The sequence below is a fragment of the Vombatus ursinus genome, unplaced genomic scaffold (assembly GCF_900497805.2).
Source record: "Vombatus ursinus unplaced genomic scaffold, bare-nosed wombat genome assembly UNPS02014791.1, whole genome shotgun sequence".
Classification (NCBI taxonomy): domain Eukaryota; kingdom Metazoa; phylum Chordata; class Mammalia; order Diprotodontia; family Vombatidae; genus Vombatus; species Vombatus ursinus.
The window spans coordinates 14,155,347-14,166,180 of NW_020954569.1; the positions used below are offsets into that span (position 1 = coordinate 14,155,347).

At 35.8% G+C, this 10,834-nt stretch overlaps 2 pseudogenes; both read right to left on the reverse strand.

Annotated features, from left to right (window-relative positions):
• Positions 1-3,397: 3,397 nt before the first annotated feature.
• LOC114047859 lies at positions 3,398-3,853 on the reverse strand (annotated as a pseudogene).
• A 4,923-nt stretch (positions 3,854-8,776) lies between these two features.
• On the reverse strand, positions 8,777-10,283 carry LOC114048106 (annotated as a pseudogene).
• Positions 10,284-10,834: the final 551 nt, after the last annotated feature.

Sequence of the window (10,834 nt, forward strand, 5' to 3'; positions counted from 1 at the left end):
TTCTGACTCCAGAGTCAATGTTCTCTCCCAGAATCAGAATGGAAGAAATAGAAAGGACCTTAGTGACAATCTGGTATAACATTTTGCTTTACACATGAAGAAACTGTAGCCCATAGGGTAAATTAGCTGCTTGATATCATTCTTAGTGAGAAAGACTAGAACCCATGACCCATCTAATCTAAAGTCTGTTCTAATGTTTTACATTATGACAACTCAATTCTCCTAGAACCATAAATATTAGAACTGAAACGTACATTAGAGATCTTTATGTCCAATTCCTTATTTTACAGAGAAAACTGAGGCCCAGAGAATGAAAATAACTTACCCAAGGTCTCCCATATGTAAATGCATCTCTCTTTTTTACTATACCATATGCTATCTATGTCAGAGATGTGATTGTGGAGATTAAGGAAGAGAGGGAACCAAAATATTTTTCATTTTCTATGTACACATTTATAGCATAGATCAAATCATTATGCTTCATCTTTGTTTAACCAAAGCATAGTATATAATTATGACATCAACATACAACATTTCAAATATAAAATGGATGGTAAAATAATACAATTATTCCATAACAGAATACTATTTTTTAAAAGTAGGTAGTAATGTTAGTAGATTTTGGAATATTTACAAATTGAGACTTCTGTCCAATGGTTTAAGCTATGAAAAATTCCTCCCCTTTACTGACAATTTCAATTACATACATCTGATGTGATATAGCACATGAAAGGATCTATAAACATACATATCAAGTTTATTAATTTCTCAGATTAACCAAAGATGGGACATAAAGCTAACAAGTTTTTTTCTTCTTTTTTTTTTTGCAAGGCAATCAGGGCCAAGTGACTTGCCCAGGGTCACACAGCTAGTAAGTGTCAAGTGTCTGAAGCTAAATTTGAACTCAGGTCCTCCTAACTTGAGGCCTTGTGCTCTATCCGCTGTGCCACATAGGTGCTCTTAGAATCAACTTTCTTAAAAGAGATCTTGGTATAGTAAAACGGGGCCAAATCATTAAAATATAATTTACTAGGAATACATGCAAAATATCACACTTGAGTTAAAGCGATCATCTTCAAAATACAAAATGTAGGAAGCATGGCTAGACAATAATATGTCTCCTAACATAACAGAAATTTTAGTGCATAGAAAACCCAATAGGAAAGCCAGATATGTAAGGAAAAAAGTAATGCAAACCTAAGTGGCATTGAGGCAGACATAGATTGCAAGACTAGGGAGGTAGTAGTCTCACAGTATTTTGCTCTGATTAAAACACATCTTGAGTACTAAGGTTTCCTATTCATTACCACCATAAAACTAAATCTTCTGCCTTTCTTCTAAGACCTTTCAGAATCTGACCTCACTGTTTCTGCCATTTTTTTCACTGATTCTCAATATGTACTAGACAATCAGCCTAGACAACACTCTCTCTGCTCTTCATTAGTACCGCTTACAGTTTTTTTAAACCTCTGAACCTGGAGTCAGGAAAAACTGAGTTCAAGTCTTAGCCTGAGATACTTACTAGCTACCTGACCCTGTGCAAGTCATTTAACCTCTGTTTGCCTTAGTTTCTCACCTGTAAAATAGGAGAAATCAAAGCACCAACTGCCAAGGTTGTTGTGAAGATCAAATGAGATTATAATTGCAAAACACTTATCACAGTTCTTGGCACATAGTAAATACTATCTAAATGTTAGCAATTATTTTTTACTATTAAGAGATCTTTTGTAGTCCTGACAGCTGTTTGAGCCTTCCTCTTTAAGGTTCCCTTCCAGTTACTCTACGTGTACTTATTTAGATACTAATTGTCTGTCATCAGAATGTCAACACCTTGAGGAGGTGCTGATTTTGCTTTTGCCTTCCTTCCCTAACATATGGCATAGTGCCAGGCACATAGTAAATGCCTAAAAAAGGTTTGTTGATTAATTGAAGAATACTGATAAGGTAAAAATCATTCATAGGAGAACATCAGAATTATGATGAATTTTGAAATAATGGTAATAGACAGCATTTAATAGGACTTTCAGGTTTGCAAAGTTTTTTTTTTGTTTTTTTTTTTTTACAAATACAATTTCATTTGATACTCACAATAGCCTTGGGAGGTAGGTGCTATTATTATCACCATTTTATAAATGAGAAAACTGAGGGTGACCAAGGTCAGGACTATTCTAGAGTTTCACAATTAAGTAAATGTCTGAGGCAAGATTTGAACTCAGATCTTCCTAACTTTAAATCATGTGCTCTTGCCACTCCACTACACATCATAGAGACTATTCTGTGTGAGGACTGGTTGAGGAAACTGGATTTATTTAGCTTGAAAAAGGAAAGAATTAAGGAACACATGATAGTTATCTTCAAGAATTAAAACATCTAGCACGTGAAAACCCAGTAAGATTTGTTTTACTTGGGACTAGCGGGCTGAAGTAGGAACAATGGGTACAAATTATAGAAGGTAATGTAAGAGGGGGATATAAGGGCAGGGAAAGTTTCAGCAATAATTAGCATCTAAAAGTAGAATAAGTTGCCCCAAGTGAGAGTGAGTTCCCCCTTACTAAAGATCTTTAGGCAAAGAAACACTGGATAACCACTTGTTAGCTATGTAGTAGAGATACATATTTTAAGTGCTTAATAAATTCATATTACTGGACATACTCATATTTTAAAATGGTTTAGGAAGTTGAACATAATAATGATCCAGATAATGGTTTGTCCATGAGAGAAATTAAAACCAGGGAGGCCAGTTAGGAAATTGATTCAGCATCAGTGGAGGACATAGATTAGGCAGGGGTCAATAAACTCTGAACAGTGGGTCAAATCTGACCTGTCACTTATTTCTGTCTAGTTGGCGAGCAAAGAATGGAAACAATTCCACTTTTTTTATACTCTTGATTCTATTTACTTTAAACTTACTTGAGAACTTGGCTCATTGATCATTATCATCTCCCATATGACTCATCTCATCTCATCGAGTCTTAACTCTCTCTCTCTCTCTCTCTCTCTCTCTCTCTCTCTGTCTCTCTCACACACACACACACACACACACACACACACACACACACACACACCCTAATCCATTCTTAGCTCATGCACATACAAAGAAAAGGAGGGAAAGGAACAGGCTTTTACATTTTTTAAAAAACTCTTATTTTGTTCCTTGGTGGCAAATAGCCTAAACAACCATAGTACCATTTGCTGATGTTTCATGTAATACTGTTTGAGCTACGATTGAAAAAACAAAAACAAACAAAAAAAAACTTCTAGGAATGCTGGAGGTGAGATGATGAAGCCCTCCGCCACCTTTACAGAGGAAACAACGAAACAGAGTTTGCTTGTACCACCGTCTTCTGCCAGTTTAGAAAGGTCTCCTAAATAATCATGAACATCATACTGTTACTCTTTATAAGGGGATAGGAAGTGACTCTATTTTCTCTAGGCAGTTATCATAGATGCCTATTAGTCCTCACGTGGCTTAATTATGATCACACAGGTTGAACTCTTAGAGCTAACAGCTCTGTTTTAGACGGAATATAGACATAAGGCGTACTCAGCTCCTCACTCATGATGGGAAGACAGCAGTATACCTCAATGAGTAGTGTGTCATCAGTCAAAACCAATTCCCTTTTCTTCTTGGTTGAGGAATTTCTGAACTTCTTTCACACCTTGTGGTATACACTTCTGCTACACAGCTTTCTTGATGTACTTATACAGTTTCCATGTCAGGCACAGGGAAACCAGGGACTATGCAATAGGGGTCAGGTCAGATTCCACAGCATCTCCTCCTACCTGATCTGAGGACCCCATAACTCTCTGGCATGGCCTCCCATTCCTCCACTACCTTCTTTACTTTGGTCATCTTGGCAGCCTGTCAGCTATAGATGACTCAGGCTTCCAATCCTCTTGAAGAGGATACTCCAGGAACAAGCATTCATACAATACAGACTATGTGCCAGGCACTAAGCTAAGTGCTTTACAAATATTATCTCATTTGATCATTACAACATCTACTACAAATGTATCTTATCTAATTTTAACTAGGCCATCACTATTGTTTAGTATCGTTTTTTATTCTCCATTAATAAACTCTCTATCATACTCCCTACAGTGGCTGTTCAAAACCTGCTTTTCTTTTCCAAAGGCTTCTATATCACCACATTCCTTTGGCTCTCAGCAGAAGACCTGTATCCTATTTTACCAGAAAAGTAGAGATTTTCCATCATGATCACCCTCTTTTGTCCTATTTCATACTCCCCCTAAACCAAATGTCATTAAGTTGTGAGATCCTTAAAAGTCTTTTACCTTTCTTTGTATCTCTAGTCCTTAGCATAGCACTTGGCTCGTAACAGGCCACAATAAATGTTAGTTGACTGATTCATGCACACAGACACACAACTATATACATCCATACACCTCCGACACACACATACACACACACACACACACACAACTCAGATTTCATCTATATTTTCTTAACTTCCCTAACCAGCCTCAGAGTATACAGAACTTTAACATAGCTGACACCATTTTTAAAGAAATATGCCCCACTCCTAAATTAATTCATTGTTACCTGTCCTTGATTCCATCTTCTACACATTTCTTTAAAAAAGAAGTAAGTTAGAAAAGTAAGTTAGCTAGTGAGTTCTCTGCGTATCCATATATGTATCTCCAGATAGGAGGAAAGGTGGAGATAATGGTAGAGAAAACCCCAAATAGAGCCTAGGGAGGAATTAGGACATGGTTGGCTTGTATGTCCTTCTTAAGAAGAGCTATCCAATGTGGGAAAAATGAGACATTAATGCACCATTTGTGGAATTGTGAACTGATTCAACCATTCTGTAGAACAACTTGGAACTATGCCCAAAGGGGTATAAAATCATGTATAACCTTTGACCTAGTAATTCCACTACTAGGTCTGTATCCCAAAAGAGATTAAAAAAAAGAAAAAGGAAAAGAACTTACATGTACAAAAATATTTATAGTAGCTCTTTTGTGGTGGCAAAGAATTGAAAATTGAGGGGATGCTCATCAATTGGGGAATGACTGAACAAATTGTGGTATGTGATTAAAATGGAATATCAGTGTGCTATAAGAAATGATGGGTCAGATACTCTCAGAAAAAAACTGAAAAGACTTACATGAGTTGATACAAAGTGAAATGTACTGTGTAAGCAATATTATGCTATGATCAGCTGTGAACAATTTAGCTATTCCCAGTAATACGATCCAAGACAACGATGAAAAATGCTATCCAACCCCAGAGAAAGAACTGATGGTGTCTGAATACGGATGGAAACATACTTTTTTTTAAACTTTCTTTATTTTGCTTGAGTTTTTTGTCTGTGTTTTGTTTCACAACATGAACATTATAGAAACGTTTTGCATGACTACACACGTATAACCTGTATCAAAATGAATTGCTTGCCTTTTCAATGGGGAGAGTGGAGAAGAAGAAAGGGAAAGAATTTGGAACTCAAAGATTTAAAAAATGAATGTTAAAAATTGTTTTCACATGCAACTGAGGAAAAATAAAATGACAGATAGATAGATAGAAAGATTACAAAGAGGGAAAAATTAAAAAAAGAAGAAGAGCCTTCCTAATCACAGTACCCTCAGGGGCAGAGGATACTTTCAATGTGTGACTCCCAGGGCTGGAGTGATCTTTCAGAGTGAACTTTTCTGGTGCATAATAGAGAAAGTCTTTCTATAGCCTGTAGAACTCCAGCAAATAGCTAGGTGAGTAATTGAAGTCACTTCACTTGGGCTGCCATTTCTTCATTTTATGATCCTGCATCTCTTTTAGCTTTCACAAACATATTAAAAAAAAACTATCTACACTAGTTTTTACTACTTCCTCACCTGTCATTCATTTCTCAAACCCTTAAAATATGACTTCCAATCCCACCACTTGACTAAAACAGTTCTCTCCAAGTTTAGCAGCCACTCTAACTTTTAAATCCTATGACCTTTTCTCAGTCTTTGTCTTTTCTGTTCTTTTAACCCCTTTGGATGCTGATAATTATTATTCTCCTCTCTGTCTCCATCTCCCATTGTCTTTATCTATCTCTGTCTCTGTCTCTGTCTCTGTCTTTCTCTCTCTCTCTCTCTTTCTCTCTCTCTCTATTTCTCTCTCTCTTTATGGACTCTCTCTTTCTTTTCACATCAGGGTCCTTCCAACTCTAATATCTCCTCTGAGTGCCAATCTTCCCTTACAAATTGTCTGATAAACATCTCCACCTGGATGTCTCATAAGTCACACTAAATATCTCTGTAACAGAACTCATTGTCCTCTCTCACTAAGTCTACCATTTGTCCCTCCTTCAAACTTCCCTATTTCTCTTGATAGCACCCTCAATCTCCCAGTCACTCAGGTTGGCAATATTGGAATCATTCTCAATTCTTCTTACCTCAAATATCCATTGAATTGTCCAGTTTTTCTAACCTCTCTGACATCTTTCCTTTGTCTTTTCTTCTATTCAGACAGCCACTACCCTAGCTTATGCCCTCATCCCCTCTAACTTGGATTATTGAAATAGTTTTATAATTGTTCATTTCTCTCTCCAATTTATTCTCTACACAGTTGCCAAAATAAGTTATAAAAAATACTGATTTGACCTTGTTAACTTCTTTCTTATGAATCTATTAGAGGTTCCCTATTGCCTCTATTAAAAGAGAAATTTACTGGTTTGGCATTTAATGTCCTTCACAATCCGGCTCTATCCTGCCTTTCCCAATATTTTTCAAACATTACTGCTCTTCTACATTCTAAGTTCTAGCCCAATTTGTCCATTAAACAACTCCAGGAACTCTATATTATATCTCCTTCCCCAGTTCCATTGCCTCCCTTCCCCACCCCCCACACATAAGCTTAACTCTTATTCTTGGCATGTATTTCCTCCTCACCCTGAACTTCTTTTAAGGCTCAATTCAGGTGCCACTTCCTATGGGAAACCTTTACTTATGCCTCCTCATTGTTAGGGTTTTCTTATCTGTCTACATTTCACAGTCACTAAGAAGAACATATATTACTTCAGAGGAAATACTATTTATTGTTCCATATTCTTAACTCTAGTAAATAACATAATGTCTTGGATATAGTAGGCGCTTAACAAATGTTTGTTGAATTGAACTTAATAGAAATATTCACACTCTGAGCACAAGAGACTGAAAAAATAGTAGTAAAATTGTAAGGAATGGTCAAGGAAGGATATAATTTAGGAAGAGGAGATGAGTTTGATTCAGTTCAATTCAACAGTTAATTTATTAAGAACAGTTAAGAAGATCCTAGAAGAAGTTGACAAAATCTCTGATTTCAGATAGTTTACAGTTTAATAGAAAATAAGTTTTGGGGATGGGGAGTTTTACCTGAAAGTAGGACATTCTTATGTTGTTAAGTCATTTTTCAATAATGTTTGACTCTTCATGACCCCATTTTAAGGTTTTCTTAGCAAAAATATGAGTAGTTTGCATTTCCTTCTCCAGTTCATTTTACAGGTGAGGGAAACAGGGTTAGATGACTTGCCCAGGTTCAAACAGCTAGTAAATATCAGAGGCCGGAGTTCAACTCAGTAATAGGAGTCTTCCTAACTCCAGGCCCAACACTATCCACTGCACCACCAGGGACAAGCCTGTATTTAGATGTAATTGCAGACATGCTAAAGGCAAAATTTTCAATTCCCTTCATCAAAACACGTTGAATATATCATTAAAAAACTTTAGGATTCATTATGTTTAAGATTGCCTTACCTGAATATTTGATAAAAAAAAAGTTCTCTATTTCTTTACTTACTTCCATTTTAAAGAAATTTCAGATACACTCTGAATCATTTTCTTTTTGCTATTTCACTATGGGTGGAGACATATTCTCTGGGAGTAGCCAGTTTGGCTCCAGTGATTATCTTTGCTGAATGTAGGTGTTCAGATCCAGTTTTGAAATCAATGGACTGGAAGGCTGTTTTCTCATGATAGGAATACAACTTAAGTGCATGGCAATAAACACAGAGAGAAGGTGCTGCTGCAAATGAAGGCATAGCCTCTAGCAACAAATGCAGGTTCTTTGAATCAGTACCCTTGTGCTTGACTTTAAATTTGGATATGCTTCACATCTTTCTGATAAAATACTGGATATTGCATTGTGAAAGAAACAGATGGATACTTTTTCAGTTTTTTTCCTAGCTAGAAATGACAGAAGAGTCTGAAAAATAAATTTAAAAAATGAAATCACAACACAGAGAGGTGTTCATATTGTATGTTTGTATATAGAGATTTTTTTTCTTCAAGAGAAAGAAAATACTGCAAAAATCATCGTTCCCTAGAAATGTCAGCACTGTGATATTCCTGTGAAAGCCTCTGTAATTGGGAGAATTTCACCAAACAAAATGTATAAGCAGAGCTAAAATAAAGGTCATTCATTTTTATTCACTGGTAGTGCAACAGAACAGAACAATTAATGAGTCAAGAATTGGGAAAGGCAGGTGCAATGGTAGCACCTAGTATCAATTTTCTAAGATAGATTTTTGGAAGAGCATGATAGACATGTTGTATCCCATCACTCGAATAAAGAATCCAAAAGGGAAAAGGTAAGCTACAAAAATCATTAAAATTGAGGCATTTCATAGTGTAAAACAGAACCCTTAATAAAATATTATATAAAGATGCACTAGAAGCTTTCCATTATAGAAGAGAATAAAATGTGAGGCAAATCACATCCATCTTGGACCTCATTCATTGGGATTTGATATTAACATGCCAAAAGTACTTTGTTACAATAATTTGAAGATGGTCAGTGGACATGCACCTTCAGGACAAGGTTATAGAAAAATTCTAGTATATCTTGAGAATACAAGGTCCCTCCCAGGAAGCTGATACATAAAGGCAGCAGAAGAGCAAATAAATTCTTCAAAAGTACAAGAGAGATAATTACTTCATTAGCAAAAAAAAAGACATAGTTCAATATTATTTTTGTAAGGATGAAAAAAAGGAGAAGGGAATAAGGGAAAAAATGGTCAATGAAGATATTAATATGAGTCAATAATTATGAGTTGCAGTTGAAAAGGACTATCTTCTACCACACTGGAAAATTTTTATTATCTTCCACTTGCTTTCATTAAGACACATTTTGCATAGTGAATAGAACACTTAACCTGGCATCAGGAATACCTGTGTTTGAATCTTGCCTCAGATAGGAGACATTCTCTCTTTGTTTCAATTTCCTCATCTATAACAAGTTTCTAAATCTTGGTTCCATATTAGTAGATTCTATGGATCCAAAGGAAGTAGGATTTCATAACTAAATATGAGACATTTTAAACAATTATTATTCTATTTCTTTTAGTTTCTGGCTTTGTGAGTTATTTCCATCTTGCTTTTCTTCTCTTTTTTTTTCTTGATATGTGTGTATGTGTGTATGTGCACATGTGTATGAGCATGTGTATGTAGTTACCATGATCCCAGCATCAGAGGTAGTTATTGTTGGAAGTGGTTCTTTCTCTTTTCTCTCCATGGCAAGGCTGTCCTACAGCCTGGAGACCTCAGGCTCATCGATTTCCATCACCAGTATCCCAATGTTGTAAAAAAAAAAAAAAAATTGAGTGACGATCTTAATAAGCTTCATTTCTCTTAGCTGCTTGTTTTTTTTTTTTTCCTGATGAATGTCAGGTTTAGGGTGTACTTATGATCATTTCATTGAAGATTAGAGGAGAACTGCCTAACAGCATCAGGATCCATGCCTGACAGATCTGTACTATGGGTGATAAGAAAAAATACTTTTCTCTTTCTCTGAGCTAGAGATGGTCATGATCCTCCCTTGTGATAAAATAAGTTATGGCAAAAAAGGCAAGGATTGGCTCAAACACTGGGAAAGGGTGTAGGTACTTCCAGACCAAAACCATGATGGCAGGGAAAGAGGAGATTATACAGATGGTGAGGCAGCCATCTATCAAATGCAGATTCCCTACATACTTGTACTTTTCTAAAAGCACCTATTTGGTAGAATCATCTAAAGAATTTTTCACAAATGATCCATTCTACTTGTTATATATATATACACACATATATTTATTTATTTATTTATTTATTTACAGATTTATCATTAATCTTTCACTGGCTCAACAGCCTGCTGTTGTTGCTACTGTAAATTTGAATAATAATAAAAACTACCCCCAGAGCAATTATGAGGATCATATATAAAGAGTTTTGCAAGCTTTTAAGTACTAGATAAATATCAGCTATGAGTTGCTACAAGTGGACCGGTCAGTGGGATTGCTGTCCTGTTGCTTCTTTTTGTTCATTGTGATTATAATAATGTAAATTTAGCGTTGTTTTTCAAATATCTCTTTCCCAGTTGTAGGCTGTGGCAGACAAAGACAGGTGACTTGGTTTAGGAGTAGATACAGATCTCATTTGTATAAGAGATCATACATAGGAAGATTATCCATAGCCGTGAAAAATGTGAAAATTCTTTGGGTTATACCTGTTGACTTTCCAACCAAAATACAAAATTAACAGTCTTAAGATCACTTTACAAATAATTTTGACTTTCCAGAATTCTTCTTTATATGTTTGTAATTTTTTTTTTGCTCATTAGAATGTAACATCCTTGAAAACGGAGATTTATTTGCTTTTAGTCATAAGACCAATGCTTAGCTTAGCACAGTGTAGTCTCCATAGTAGTATACTTACTACATAGTAAGTACTTAACCTGTCTGTCTGTCTGTCTGTCTGTCTCTCTCTCTTTCTCTCTCTCTCTCTCTCTCTCTCTCTCTCACTCCTCCACCTTTTTCTTTCCCCTCAACCAAAGAATAACTTTTTTTAAAACCAATTTTCTCCCATATGCAACTGA